We start from the raw sequence: 16,298 nt of genomic DNA, 5'->3' as shown, positions 1-16,298 counted from the left end.
AGGAAAAATAATGTGCTGGTTTTTTCAATATATCTAAGTAAATTGCAAATTAACAACTTAGTTTTTAAAATTAAAGGTAAAAGCACAGGAAAGGTGCTCTAAAGAACACCTGTCACTTTAGAAAATCTATAATAAAAATGCAATTTTTGTACCATAGCAACATTCAAGGAAACTACCAGGGGAGTGTTTTCAATCAAGGCATTTATTTCTGTCCACAGCTGTTCTGCATTTAGTGTTTTAGTTCATATTACTCCTATCTGTTTTTCCAGGGCTAATTCAAACTGAGAAAGAGCTATATGTCACTCACTAAGCAAGAGTATAATTAAAAGTCCTACTACTACAGCTGGTTTGAAACATTTGAGAGCTTGGGAATTGCAGGGAACTCATATTAAAAACAAAAAGGATGTAATCACAGCCTCCTGTGAAGTTTAATGGGAAAAAGTAATTTCATGATTGCAGTTGGTTTGAATGAAGCACATTTCTCTAATTATGTATATCATGTGTACACACATAAAGACTATAATCTATCTATATAATCAGGGTGATTTAAAATATTCCTGAATTTCAGGATTATAATTAATCTGGGAAAACTATTTACAAATCATGAGATCATTTCATACCATGGTGTAAGGTAGATCTTTCTTAACATGCATCCCAGTTGCACACTTAAATTATCCATTTCTGCACACTGTCCAGCCTTCTGGGCGGATGTAGGGAAATACAGTCATGTTGTAGCAGTTCCCTTTTTTAAAAACTGCACCAGTAAACCACATGGTTCATTGTTTGGCATGCCACTGCTGAGGATGCCTACACATTACTCTGCTCTTCACCATACTACCCTTTCTGGAAAAGTCACTCCAGACTGATGTCAGTTTGGATATATGAAGGCTGCAGACTCGTTCTAATTGTAGTACTAAAACAAGCTGTGCTGGTGCCAATACTTAACAAATTTCATTCCAATTCACAGCAATTTTTTGCTTACTTTTGAGCAAAATCAGTTCTGTCAGTCTCTGTCTTATTAGAAGATCTGTACTTTCCCCCTACAATTCTCACACTGAAATGCCTCAGGTAAAGCTGAAACCAGAACCATCAAATGGTAGCTGTTTTGTAGATCAGTGACTCAAGAAGCAACCCAAGACTGAACCTCACCAGCTTTATATTCCTAAACTAGAACCATTCTATATCAGCATGTTTAGACTACTAGCTCTTAGAGTGTTGCTTTTTATAGGACTTTACCAGATTAGGACAAATTTGATATTTCTTTAAAAAAGTTTCAATTAATAATGTTGCCATTAGGCAAATATGCTTTAAAAATGTATTTATTGAAAAGCCATCAAGTTTTCTATCTCCTTCTGTCTCTCTTCATCTCTCAATTAGAAGAACTTTGGAAACTTAAGAAAAAACCCTGATTCTACAAAGTTCTGATTGCCTCCTGCAAAAGCAAAACCAACGGAAGGTAATCGTGGTCAGTGCCTCCATAAACAGACTGACCTGCCAAATCAAGAGAAATACTGAGAAATATTGAGAAATCTAAAATATAAAAGAGCTAGTGGAAAACCTGGTTTATATTTAGCAGAAGCACTTTTAACACTTTGAGTTAAACTGTGGAACTGAGAGAGTAAGTGAAAATGTTTCTTTTATGCCAGCATGCAGGGTATGCAATGAAAATAATTTCTGCTGTCCAGAAGAGGGGACATAGAGTTCCTAACAGAAGCCAGGAGTATTCATAGTGCATTAACTTGAATCATGGAAGTTATTCTGAATGATACACTAACAACAGGAATTTTACATGCCTCAGCATTTTGGTTTACTTTGGATAAGGGTACAAAGGACATTGATTCAGGCCTGTCTTTACTTTATACTTGATCAGAACTTATGAATATTTCTCTGATCACAAGGATTTACAAGGTTTCCAATCTGATGCTTTATTCAGCGTTGTTTCAAAGTGTACAATGTCATTTTAATCAGTTGAGAACTGCTTAATTCACCCTCTAGTAATACCATTAAAATTTATTTATTATTCATATTGGAATTATATGGTTGATTCACAGAACATGTTTTGCAGTCATTTTTTTTCTATATCTTTGAAAATGAAGTCCTAGATGTTTTCTTACTCTTAAGACTTAATTTCAGTTCACACTAGCATTTCACATTTCAGTGAGAAAAATATTTCTCAGAACAAGTGAAAGCACAAGATATTAAATTTGAGTATATTTCATCTGCTTTCTCTGCATCAGTTCAGGTAGCTGCTTAGCCAAATACTATATAAATGTAGTGTGCTAAATTTACAAAGAGCTCTATTCAATGAAACAGCAGAATACCCTTTTGGCTTGCCCAACTGGATACATCTGTACAGAGACATCTGGAAAAATGGCTGAATTTCACATTATAAAAAAATCAGAAAAGTGAGCCCTTCCCTTGTTTTCCTTTACTTACCGAGAATAATATCATGTAGACAACCATAACCCAAAAGAATATCATTTCACACACTGTTGCTGTTATTTTAAATACTTTTCTGAATAATATTTAAGAATTCCGTTCTTTTTTCAACTACACCTGACTTATGCCTGTTGTTATTCTGACTTTTCCAATGAATTATCTCCTCCAAAATCAAGGAGAGCCTCTTAGGTCAATTTTCAGTGTTTAATTTTGTATTTATTTACAGATACAGAAAATAGACCTGCTATGTGTTTGTTTCCTCTCAAGCTGTTTTAGCCTAATTCTTTTCCCACCATGGGGCCACTCTGTCTTTATTTAACTTGGTTTTATTTAAATTTTGTCCTGTAACCTTTGCTATTTTTTTTTCTTAATAGAAAAAAGATGATGCACTATTAATGTGGCTAAATTTTCCATTTAAACAATTCTAACTTGGTGCGCTTCACTACTTAATATACTTGAGATTGCCTAAGATTTTCCCTCCATCAAGACCAAAGAGAAACATATTGGTAAAATGAGCAACTTAAAGATGACAAGCTTACTGTCAGTATTCTGCTCAGCATGTAAAGTTGGCAGCTGCCTAACACATATTCCAGTTTTATAATGATGGACGCTGGAAAATGCAGTATTTTTCTCTCTCAGCCTTTCCTAATTCACTCCATATGTAAGGAGGACTTACCTCATGCACCCAGATTTCTAGCACCCCCTCCCCAAGCAGGGACAGGCTCTCCAAAGCAAATAAATAAATAAATAAAAATGACCTTGGCGGTTTGTGGTTTTTATACACACTCTCAGTCACATACACTCAGAACCACTAAAAATCACAAACTCCCCAGAGAGCCAAGATTTAATTTGGATCACACGTTACAGGCCAGACTAGAGACTATCTTTACAATAACAATATTTACTTATATTCATCAACAGATGGTAAAACAGCATAGGGAGAAATGCTTGAAGAAAACTGAGCAGTTTTTCACAGAAATAATGGCCACACCATCTATAGATCATCAATAAAAAGCAAATCAGATATGGATAGAATATTTAATTCTTGTCTAAGTTGGGTTTTCAAATTACATTATAGATCAGAAATTTCTTCCTTATGTGTCTAACTCAAAACTGAAAATCAAGTTTACATTATTGCTCTCTGGATTTTTGCCAATGCCCATCACAAGAGAGAAATCAGAAACAGCCTTAGGATGATATTTGACATTTGCAGCTGAAACCAGAACTTTTTAGAATTGTTTCCAAAAAGCTGACTTCACCTGCCATAGTTACATGTGGCCATACGTAGAATTAAGAGAGAACACAGATGTCAAAGCATAACTTCCACAATTATTTAGTTGCTTTTTTATATATATCACTCTTCTTTGCAAGACTGCAAAGACTAATATAATTTCTACTTCACCTCATTTCCTTCTCCCTAAAATAAGTATTATCACAAATTAATGTATTTTTCTATCCCTTTTCAAGAAGGCTAGTTCACACTGGGTTTTCCTCCTATATTATACTAATGTCATTTCTTCAAATCCTAGTGTATAATCTGTCAGTTCAATTTGGGCTTCCACTGAACTCTATACACTTTATACACTATCTGCCTCAAGTTAAAAAATAAAAGTAACTCTCCTGCCACGCATGCATACTTTGCAAAATAGTGCTATGAAGAAAAGTATTCTTTTGTAACTCAGATTGTCTTGAATTCTAACAGTGTAACACACCTCTCCCTCACTACTAGGAAGAGAGATAAAGTCTAAGACTCTCCAAAAAAAGGTAAAGGAATAACTCAGAAAAGACAATTATTTATGTTGCTTGGAGAGAAAGTCTGCAGGAACTGGTGGTACAGGATTCACTGTTCAGATAAAGGACAATTTGCTCATTAAATTACATCAGATGCCATTCAACTTAAATGCAGTCGGCAAAAGTCACCTGGAATTATTATGTATGATGCAGAAACCTTAACCATCAATCACATGCTGGAAAATTGTCTAGTGGCAATAACGCTGGCAGAAAAACTTCTAACTTTTTTTTATGTTCTAGCATTTCATCCCTCAGACATAGAAGGTAGACTGCTCAAAGGGTGACACAAGACTTAGTGAAACCAGATGATCTTGCTAAAGAGACCAAATTTTTATATATTTCACTTGCTGAAATATAATACATAAAACTGGGGTTTTTTCCTGACATCAACTATAACAGTAATCTTCCTCATGACTCATCTGCCTATCCTAACCATGCTACTAAAAGACAATCTAGCTCTTTTGAATCAATGTTCCTTAGGACAATTTACTACAGATGTGGAAGGAAACCTCAGCCCAGCATGAAAACAAAGACTTGTTTAATAATTATTTTAAGCCTTCATGTGAAACTATAGAGTGAATTTGTTTTTACAACAGCAAACCTTCACTTGCAAGGTATGCAAATGTTTCAATACATGTCCTCTTTCTGATCAAGTGCTCATTCAAATTATCAAGTAGTGAAAATTACATTTAAAGAAAGAGTAGCAAATGAAGACTGCTGTGGTCACTTTTGGAAGTTAAGGTGTGTGTTTACTTGGCAGTTTACCACAGTGGAGAGGAAACACTGCTGCTGGCAATAAACCAAGAGTCCAGTTACACAGTTTAGCTGCAGCATCATGATGTTCTGGGTAGGTCAATTTAAATAATTTTTTAACTATGTTGTAGACATACCATATCTAAAAGTGAATTGTAAAAGGAGATGGAGAGTAAAAACCTTGTGTGATGTAATTCCTGAACCACTATATGTAAAATATTCAGTGATGCATAAATAAAACACACTTGTCTGTCTTTTCTTCCAAAGCTGTAAACAAGAAGACTATCTGGTTATGTACACAGGGTCTTCTAGGCAGAACAATAGTTTAGAGGCTCTTTCTTGCTGTTTTTTTGGGTTTTTTCCCATCACTAGTGACTTTTCCTGACATTATATTGGTTAGCTGTTACCTATAGAAGCTTTTAATTATTAAAATACATTTTTTTTAAGCATTGGTATCTACAGTATCATAATATTCATCTTTTTTTTGCTGTAAAAAGAAGTGTGCATTTGGTTACTCTGGGGCCATCCCAAGAAAGTACTGTTTGTCCTAACAAGCACTACTTTCCTACCCTGGCAACTTTGCAGGTACCAGCCTCTAAACCAGCAAAACAAGGCACATTCACAACAATATGCAATTTTGGACCAGAACACTGTGCCCCAAGTGTAGATGACAGGGGTTCAATAGAAAACTAGACAAGTTCTTGGTAGAGAAATCCCCTGAGGCAAAGACACCTCAAACCCACATGATTATTTCTGGTTCAAGAAGTCCCCGACTGAATTTCAAAGTGTTGCAGAACTGGGAAGCTGTTCTCAGGGAGTATCACTGCCTGCTTCCCTGCCCTTCCCTGCCTCTGCAGACACCAGTTTTTATGGCACTGGCAGGAACAGGATGGATTGAGCACCAGAGCCACTCCAGGGGAAACTCTCGGGAGCGTGCGCAGGTCAGCGCTGCCCGAGCTCCGCGCTGGCTTCAGTGAAAACTCTAATGCACTGTTAGGAGAAAGCAACCTTTTGAGATTTATTGTGGACAGTAGCTGCTCAAAGAAGCTGTTAATTAGAAAATAAGCTTTTCTGGGCAGAAGACAGCTTTTCTGTTATGTGTTTGTCTGGTGCCCACAAAGAGTTCATATAATGAGGACAATAGGTTTACTGGGACAGTAAGTCCTGAACATTTCCAGTCACAGCTTCACTTAAAGGGCATTATGACCTCTCTTTCTGTAACACTTGTGGGATTATGTCACTATTCCTAGTTCCTGTGCCTTTTATGTTTCTGTGACTATAACCCCATGCAGGAATTACAAGCCCATATTTGGGAATTAGTGTCCATGACTGCTACTATAAGAAATACAATGCCCCCAAAAGACTAGTTTGTTAGCAAACAGAAATAAACTTCTTAGAGATTGAACCATAATTCGCTCCCATAAAATGTCTGCCATTGTCTTTTCAAAGAAACTGAAACAATAGACTAAACAAAGACAAGAGTTAACCAGAGTGTTTTTCACAGTTAAAAAGAACAAGAAGTGTAGCTGTAGATTCTTGCCAGCTTCTGTTGCCACTTAAATAGTACCAAAGATACAAGTATTTGGAAAAGGAAGGTTGACTATGAACCTGCCAAGCTGTAACAACAGTGCTCTTATCTGTGGTACAATAATATGAACAAATTAGTACAATAAAAATAGTTTATAAGGGCAAAAATATCAACTTGCCATAACAGTTAAGCTTTTTCTCCCTTTAAAAATTCCTAGTAAACAAAATATAAAGATGTTAAGAGTTATTCTTTCCCTATTTTCTTTTGTACATCTGTTATCTTCTTGCAGCCAATTTTTTACTGAAAAGTTGATGTTTTGTTGAAGCAAATCCAGTAGCTGTACAGCTGTGCTGCTGTGCAGAACAGCAACCCATTACTCACCATCCTGAGAACCATGCAAAACTTGGGAAGAATAATTGGCTCTGAATTTCAAGGTTCTCCATACTTTCTTCCCTCTTACAGTATTCTAGAGATCAATGGGTAAAATACAACAGCCTTTTATAGTACATCATCTGGTCCTGCCATGAATGCAAGGTAGGTTCTTCCACCTTACACCATGGAGAAGTGGCTTTTCATTTAATTTGCATTTTCTAATTGGCAACAGCCTGGATATGAACAACCCACATGCCATAGCTGACATATTGCTAGTTGACATTCTAGCTTATCTCTTTCATATACACTCACATTCAGGAAAAGAAATATGAAGGTCACACATTTTCAACAGCAAAATGGTGCAGTTTTGGACTTTTTTTAACCTTACACACAACCCAGAAAAACAGGGTGACCAGCTCTTTTTAATTTTACTAATAATGGTTCATATATTAGGTACAATTTTTTATCATGTGGTAAAGTGTTTATATGTGTCCCCAATATCTAAATCTCAATTTTTACCAGCTCCTATGCAACTAAATCTAAAATAATAACATTTTCTAGCATCCCCTCACATGGAAGATAAGAATTTTTGATAATTCATGCTCCAAAATTTGTATTCCTGCTTGGTAATTTTTTCCTTTTCTTGACCACCTTTTCTCTGTGTATTTCACAGCTGTAGTGGTCTGAGCAATGTCCACTGGTGGAAAAACATGTGTGTCAAGTGGATATTGAAAAGGCTGCACTATTTATGTCAAATGTATTTCTGCTCCTCCAGAGGAAAAAGTTCCTCATAAAAGTTTACATATGCAAATATGGACTCTTCATTGCTATTGGTCAGGGATTCTAGGAATGCAGAATCAAAGGACACATTCATATCTGCTAGAGTGTGGAGTGAGTTTTAGTTGGTTACTGGTTCAGTTGGTTAATAGTTAAGGATTTCTACTTTCTTCCTTCCCAACCATCTCTGAGTATTGCAAACTTTGCTGACATGAAGTTTCAATGTACTGCTGTGCAAAAGCTCTCTGGGTTATCTCAGGCTTCTGCTTATTAAAGAGGCCCACAGATGGGTTTTAATGATCATCCTTTTGTTCTGTATATGAAACCAATGTTCTTTTCTAAAGAAAATAACACTGTGGAGATGAGGTATGTTCCAGTTAGTGCTAAATTAGAACCAAAGTATTCAAAAATGTCTGAGTGTTCCTGCCCTCAAGTGTTGGCAAACTCTGTAGAATACTTTTATGACTTGCTCATATTGAGTGTTTCTTTAGGAGGAGATGTATAAACCAGCATTACATCAGGTTTAAAGGGCAGTAGGAAGAAGACATGATTAATGACAAGAAATAGTACACAAAACAAGTATATGAAATCCCATAAGTAAATCTTTCTTTTGTGGAACAAAATATTCTGACATCCAATCATCAGAAAGCTATCAGTTCTGAAAAGCAATAAGCAGTGAAACACACTGGAGAAAATACACCAATCAGTGTGAAAATCATTTCCTCAGTGACATATCACCCTAACATAACCTTTCTTTTATCTGCTGCCTCCTTGACATTTCCTTCATTTTTCCTTTCATGCTGTTCAGTCCCACAGTAATGGAATTACATTCAGCTTTCTCATTTGACTCCCATCATTCTCATATATAATTTCTACAGAAGCATTATTTTCATTTCGTTAACACCATTCCTACCTCTCAATCCACCTTATTAGCTCCTCTTCATCACTTTGCATTTTTTGCACTAATTTCTGCTCTTTTATTTTGTATCTTTGTTTGCTTTCTATTTAAGCTCTTTTAAATACACCAAAGAAAGGATGTGGGACCATTTTTCACAACAAAGAACAGCTATTTCATTCTACATCCTGTCTTGCACTGCTGCAGGTATCTGCCCAAGCACTCACACCCCTGATGTGCATTTGGGCGGTTGGAACCTGTCCTGCTCGGCACGTCTTCATCTCCTTCTCACAGTCATTTTCCAGAAAATTGTATGCTCACTTTTCCACCCCAAAGCACAGTCTTTGCCAGCATCCTCATCACAATTAACCTGCCTCTTTAGCTAGAGTCACAGGTTTCCTGCACAGGCTTCTTTCCTTCATGTGATTGTATCAGTACAGGGCTTTTTCTCCGTGTTACAAGACAAGGCTCCATACCTTGCCTTTAAGCTAACAAGCTAGCATTCCATCAAAAATTTCATGGGGTGTCTGACAAACCTTTACAGATATTTTTCCATGTACCACCATGTATATGGAAAGCCAATCTTCTTCTATGGATGCTTCATCAAATAATATGAGACTTACTTTAAAGGAACAGATTATCTGCAAAGCAAGATCCAGAGGGTGACATTAGTGTGAATACCTAAATATTTCTTGGGTTTTCTGTACTAAAAGGTACAAGTATAGCCACACTGGTACAGGTTCTGCTCCAACTTACTAAAAAATTAATGATTAGAGAAATGAGAAATTATGGAGAAACCTACTTTTATAGTTGGACATGCACAAGTGGATGTTAATTGGGAGTGAGTTTGATGGAAATAATAACCAGTTAATATGTCTCATATCCTAAATTCTAGGTCCTCATTGAAGGCAAGCCTTCCAAAGGGCCACCTAAAGTTTTATTCAGATTTTAACAAAATTAAGCAGGCAAAGACCAATCAGCTCGAAACTGAAAACCCACAACAGCTACTGCAATTTAGATACTTTTGTGAAAAAAACTGTCTGTATGTAGGTATGCACAGTATTATACCACATGAAAAAATACACATGAATTTACTAACTTCAGGCCAACAATTATGTTGCTATTTTTAAAGAAGGTGATAATGATAGGATTGCACCAGCAATCAAACAGTTGTAAAACTGGTGGAAGAAATGTTGGGAAACTCCTAGTTCCCCTACAGAGTATTCATGCTTAGAATCCAGTACTTTGGACTCAAGTGTCTAATTAGAGAAAAGTAGGTTTTAATCAAATCTAGCTGAGGACTATGTCTCTATTAAATATAGACATGTAAATATGTGTAAACTTATATAGATATGCATACCTACATAAATGTCACAGCAGTAGAGAAAGCAAAAGCATGGGACATAAACCTTTTGCTTCTTTCTGCGACTTAACAAGAGTAAGACATTTAAAAATAATTTCATCTGCTTTATCCATTAGTTATCCCTCTTTAAAATGAGAACTTGCTTCTTTCTCAAATGGAAGAACTTGGTGAGAATTGCATTAATAGTACTGTTTGTTAAAGATGACCTCCACAAGGAAATTGCCTCCTATTTCCAGTGGAAAGGAAAATATCTAACGATACTGTTAAGGTACCAAGTACACTAAGTAGAGCAATATTCTGAATGTTTATAGGATCTGGAGTGAGGGAGATCTAGGGACACTTTACAGATAATTTATTTTTATTCACTTTATAACTTTTTCTATTCAAATATTAATCACAATAAATGTAAAACACTGCACAAAGAATTGCATATAGACTTGTAGTACTGCTAGTTTTGACCTGACTATAATGTAAACATATCATTTCTCCAAAAGCAGAAGATGAAATAAGGCCACTTCAGATTGTATCTTTCTTCCTGACCTAATTAATTGGAGAAAGACCTCTTTTAAGCAATTTTAGAGACTTTCTCTTTAACCTGCAACATAAGTTGCAAACACATGCATCTCCTTTCAATGTATATAATTTACTATTTGTGATGTCACAAGAGTGTTCCTACTCTATTCAGATTTTAAAGTACCATTAATGTGAGAAAAAAAAACTGTGCCTCTCTTATGTATGTCTTACCTTACAAAAATATAAAGAGGGTATAGTTCCCAATATTTGATGCTCCATGTTTTTGAAATTACAGAACTTAGCAATATTTTTGGCATTAAATTAAAACCACTAACAAATTGCTAGTGGTAAAACATTGCATGAACATTGTTTCTTGCAAAATATTGGAAATAACTATTGTAGCATTACTCAACAGTTAGGCAACCTCTGTTTACTGTAAGTATTAGCTCCTTGAACAACGTGTCCTGCATACGTAAATTCATTCCCTTTGGAACCGAACTCCCAACTCCTAAGACTTGGATCAAAAAAGTAATAATATATGAACAAGTTATCTTACTAACTGGTCTAATATCCATAGCTGGAGGAAACTGCTTAATTCAAATAAATAACTAAATAGAACGTGGCTAAAGAAAACCATGATTATTTTTCAAATATTTCCCCGCAAACATTTCATTTAATGAAAGGAAGGATTTTTCATTTTCATTTAATGAAAAGCATTATTTTGTTTTTCTTCTTGTATGTACACCTGAGAATCAAACTGTGTAGCAAATTCTCTTTGGAAAAATAACTAGAGCACTGTCCATCCTATAGCCCAGAATCCCTCATTGGTCAATAAAATTCCTTTTTCAGCAAAAGAGGATTAACATGTTCTCTTATCTGTCTCTATCTATGAAGGGAATAGGAAAAGTGAAAAATTTTAAGAATTTTCTCAATCATGAATAAGATCAGCAACACGATGGAAAAGTATAAACTCATTACATTTATCTTCTTTTCCTCCACACAGAGCTAGATCCAGAAAACTAAACATTGGCTTTTCTTGGAGGGCAGGATCAGAACTGATTGTTTTCATACTCTCCCTGACATACTTCTGAAGTATCGTACTGTAAATGAAGACAGCCTTGATGTGTAACCTAAAGTCCAATTTCCTAGTTTTCCTCGCCCAGATTTTTTTGACTGTCCTCCTTGGATTTTGTAAACATGGAATGGAAGGAGCCTTCTGGATTGAAATGTTTCCAGTTCTAATCCATCCTTACAATGGAGCTAATATTGACTCTTGTCAGAGTTCCAAGAACATTTCTAATTATCCTATCACACTTTTTTCCAAATATATATTGTAACAAATAAAGAAGAAGTGATGCTTTTTTATCCATGTCTTTGAGCTTTATCTTTTTTTTCCCCCTTTAAATCATCCTTATATATAACTTACTGATTCTAAAAACATCAGTCTTAGAGGAGAGCTTGTTATTTAATCACTTCTACTGTGGCTGACAACTAACATACAGAAAATTAATTTAGATCCTGCATTAATCCCAGAAGCTTAACAAAACTGGAATTTGGGAAGGAGCACAACCATCTCCACCGTACACTGAGAGGAAAGAATGTCACAACACATTTAGCACATACTATGCCAGCAGTAGTAAAGCAGAGATGGGAGTTAGCACCTGCTTAAGAGGAGAACAAGCATGTTAACACTGGGAGTCAGGGGAATTTCCCACTAAACTACAACATATAGAAAGTAGGTCACTTTTACTCTTTTGAGAATGATAAAAAGCAACAAAATTCTGAATTATATATGAACCATTACATTTAATTTTCTTCTTCTCCAGCAGCTCCCAGGAGTCTTGAAGACAGAAAAATCTGGATTTTACGACTCTGGCAATTATCTAAGTTAATGCCATAGAATTCTCCACAACCATTTTTATTATAGTTACAGATCTGTCAGCCTTTCTATTTCACTCCCCTTTACAATTCTTTCTGTACTGCTTGCTTCTGATTTAGTGCTTGCTATAAAAGTTTACTCCAGACATAACTTGGCACACAAACATCTTACAAACAGCCTTTACCTAAAATAAATCTTTACTATATCTGCAATTTAACTTACGTAGCTCTCTTGCCAGGTGCTATTGGCAGGAAAGGAGGCCAAGTTGAAATGTGTGTGAGATCTTCTTCAACAAATGTGATTGGCTGAAGTGCCCCGCCCAGAAACCTGGGAAAACAAAATATCTTCCCTGAGTGACCCTAAAAGTCAATTATTTTCTATTCTGAAACATGGGGTCTATGCAAAACAAGTAAAATTTGATGTGGGGAAAAGGAGAACTGCAGTTTGACGGCACACACAAAAAAAAAAGTGACATTTATAAATAGAAATAGCTAATCTGTCTAATAGTAGAGTTGAATTTAGGGGTCACATTTTATTGAATATAACGTAGTAGGCTAAATGTAAAAAGCTGGTTACAACACTTACATGGAAGAGAAAAAACACTGAAGGTCAGCACCCAAAACAGAGGCCTAGTAAAAGAACCTACCACTGCAATTTTCCTTAGGGACTAAGTTCAAACTCAGGGCAATGAATGTTGTTCAGTTGAGTTCACCAAGGATGAGAAAGGGCAAAAATACAGGCACAGACAGAGCAGGCAGCAGGAAAGCCCCAGAGACTGCTAGAGAGCATGCAGGATGATTTTGATAAAGAAATGAAGCAAGAAAGAGGGGCTTAGGGTAGACAATCATCTGAGGAGACTGTTAAAGCAATGAGCCTCTCATGTTTACTTCTGACATTCAGGGAACTGGAAGTTTGTAAATATAGACAGAATTGCAACAAAGAATAATTACATTTCATCATAAATTTGTAAAAATATTGCCCTCAGATATCAGCTAATCAGAATGGGCTAAAAAGAGTGAAAAACACTCAAAATAGCTCAACAGCCTTGCGCCTGAATCCTACCTCTCCCAGTGCAAATCTCTCTGTAGCAGCCCCTCCACCTGCTGAGCACCACATCACTGCCAGCACAGCACTGGGGTATAAAGGCATATTTTGGCAAGTCTATTCCCACTGGAAATGCCTCCCTGACCTCATGTTGAAACTGGGCCAAAATGAAGCCAGGGGACAAGTCAGGGGCACTGGTGTATCACGGTTAGCTCAGGCCCCTCCATCCCTGTCAGCCACCAGGCCTCACTCACACTTTATTCATTCTTTGCAGCCTTTAAAAATTAATAGCACCAAAGGCCTTAAATGTAGTCTTTCCCATCTGGGAACACTGGCTTGCCACAAGGCTTCAGTTCTGTTACAGTTCTCTCAATTTAAAGCCTTAAGAAATGTGTTGTTTTCTTATGTTACTACTCAGCATGTGGCATATGGAAGATGACAGCAGAGGTCGATCTTGTGAGTTCCACAACAATATAGAAAACACAATTTACAAAGAGACAAAATAAGGGTGAGAAACAAAGGAAATCATCAACATGGAGTGATGCCAGATATGGTGGATTTCCAAACAAAATCTGCGTCCAGGCAGTATAACTGAACACCAGAACTAAGTTTCCCTGCAGAATTTATAATGGAAGGAGAAAAAAAATCATTGGTATAACACTGAGGGGCTATAATGGGGAGAAGATGATCAGGACAATCCTGCTGGAATAATGCCCCCAAATGCTGGAACAGATCATCAACATATTCAAGGAGCCCAGCAGAAAGAACAGCAGATACAAAAGTGTTTTGTTTTGCCTTTACCTGAATAAGTAATTGCATTAAAAAAAACGTTTATACTGCAGAGTTCTCATTCTTGGCACCCACAATTAATCTCAGAAAGAATGGAAGCAAATAAGTCCTACATTTTTAAAGCAACAGACCCAGTCTAAACAAGCCACTCTTCGAAAGAGCAACTGAAGTGATCATTGAAAGAATATAATGATAATGTATTGATACAGAACTAAGCAAACAGTATGGAGCATGCAGGTGCCATGTATTGTAGATGCCATCTAACACATATGCTCCAGACTGCAATTTGACAGAAAAATTAATGGCCAACCTATAAACTGCAGTGACAGAAACAGAGGAAGCAGAAACGAGGTATCTCCATACACCACTGATATGCCAGGAAAAACAACCACAAGCATCTATTCTTGCTGCTTCTGAGACCATTTGGAAAGACTTCCACCGAAGGGAAAGCAATCTGCAGCATCAGTTAGCAGATGCAGAGATTCTTTATGTACATTTATTACAGAAAAAGGCAGACAGACGCTCAGCTGCCATTTTTGCTCATATTATTAAGTCAGCAATAGATCTAAATCAAACTAGATGGCAGAACCACCTTCACTTCAACTTCAGCCACATCATGAATTAGCAAAATCAGGTGCTGATGAGGTGTTATGAAAATGTTTCAAGACCAATAGGCCAAAATAAGCTGTTGATAAGAAGCCCATGAAACAAGTGATAATAATTCTTGGATTCAGTAGCAGATGACAAGATTGGATTTTATTTAAAAGGGACCATAATCCCTTTGGATTCAGCAGCTGACACCAGGAAATGGATAAATACTTCACAACTGAGAACAGGCATGCCAAACATAATTCAGGAAGCACAGCTCTTGCCAGAGATAAATTCTGGTTCTGAGTATATACAATGCAGCATGAGGTGCGCAGAAATGACTGTGATCTTTGTAACAGAAGGAGACTGAACATTTCATCAACCCCAGCTTCAACTGGGAACAGATCAGAACAGACCTACCCAGTTTCACTGAGGAAACCCCATGGTCCAACTACACCACTGCAATTTCTCCAAGAAGGACCACCAGAAGGGCACAGGCAAAAGGTTTGATTCGGAAACTGAAAGCCTGGCACAACTAACAGACTGTTATCAAACTGCTAGTATGAAAAATCTTTTCCTGCTGTAGTCTTAAACACCACATTTAAAAATTTTATTATGCAGCTATCATAGTCAGAATGATAACATTAAAAGAAAGACCTTTATGTTATGCATGTCCCCAAAAGAAAGGACTTTCAGGCATCAACATGTACCGCACAACTCACGATGAAGATAACTCCGAAATCTTAAACTTGTTCAGCCTTCTTTAATCTGGTAGTCTTTTAACACCTACTGTTTATTAATATAGTGTTTATATTTTTAAATCCTCTTTCTTATACAAACACTTTATTCTTGTCTTCAATCAGTACCTGTATAAGACAGGAAGCAGGAGCAACATAATTTTACTAAAGGTAGCAGAATATAGGAAAGGATCAGAATATGAAGCTCTGGTCCATTTTCCTCACATAATTAGCTGTGGCTGATGAACACCATATGAATTCATCCCATAATTCACTTACAGTTTAACTCCTGCTCAAATATTACCTAAGTAGCACCCAATTATTATACCAGTCAAACTCCACAAATGATATTGTATATTACAAACAGACCAGATTGGCCAGATCACAAGCTGTGAAAGAAATTCCAGTTTTATCCCAATAGCCTTAGAGGTTTTGCAAATTAGAAATAAATGCATATTATACAGAATATGTTCTTCTGAAGAATTTCAGTAGCTCTTCAGCATAAACTATAATTTTGAATACCAAACTTGATGGTCGCACCTAAAAGTGATCATTTTTTTTTGCTTCTCAATGCAACTCTAGCTAATATGCCAAAAGGAAGATAGGAGTTGTCCTTCCCTCAAGCCAGCAAATAGACAACCCAGGACAGTGCAAAATGAGGTGCAACACTTCTGTCCAAGCACATTCCTCTGCTGTTTTGCTTGTGAGTTCTTGGGTTCAAATGAGACTTCCTTTAAAGTAATATGGTGTATTCTTCTGGTGATAGACTTTCATTGGCTTCATGGATTGAAGAAGCCCAATAAATATTAGCAGTTTAAAATTAGTAATAA

At 36.4% G+C, this 16,298-nt stretch overlaps 1 long non-coding RNA gene across 3 annotated transcripts in view; it reads right to left on the bottom strand.

The window, feature by feature from the left end:
• LOC134419754 (uncharacterized) overlaps positions 1 to 16,298 on the bottom strand; it is a 151,519-nt gene that overhangs the window by 54,712 nt on the left and 80,509 nt on the right. For all 3 annotated transcript variants that reach the window (XR_010028136.1, XR_010028138.1, XR_010028137.1), the window contains exon 11: positions 12,533 to 12,637. This is a non-coding gene — a long non-coding RNA (uncharacterized LOC134419754). The remainder of the gene's footprint in view (positions 1 to 12,532; positions 12,638 to 16,298) is intronic.

Source organism: Melospiza melodia, chromosome 6 (genome assembly GCF_035770615.1).
Source record: "Melospiza melodia melodia isolate bMelMel2 chromosome 6, bMelMel2.pri, whole genome shotgun sequence".
In the NCBI taxonomy this organism is placed as follows: Eukaryota; Metazoa; Chordata; class Aves; order Passeriformes; family Passerellidae; genus Melospiza; species Melospiza melodia.
This window is presented reverse-complemented; position numbering and strand designations above follow the sequence as displayed.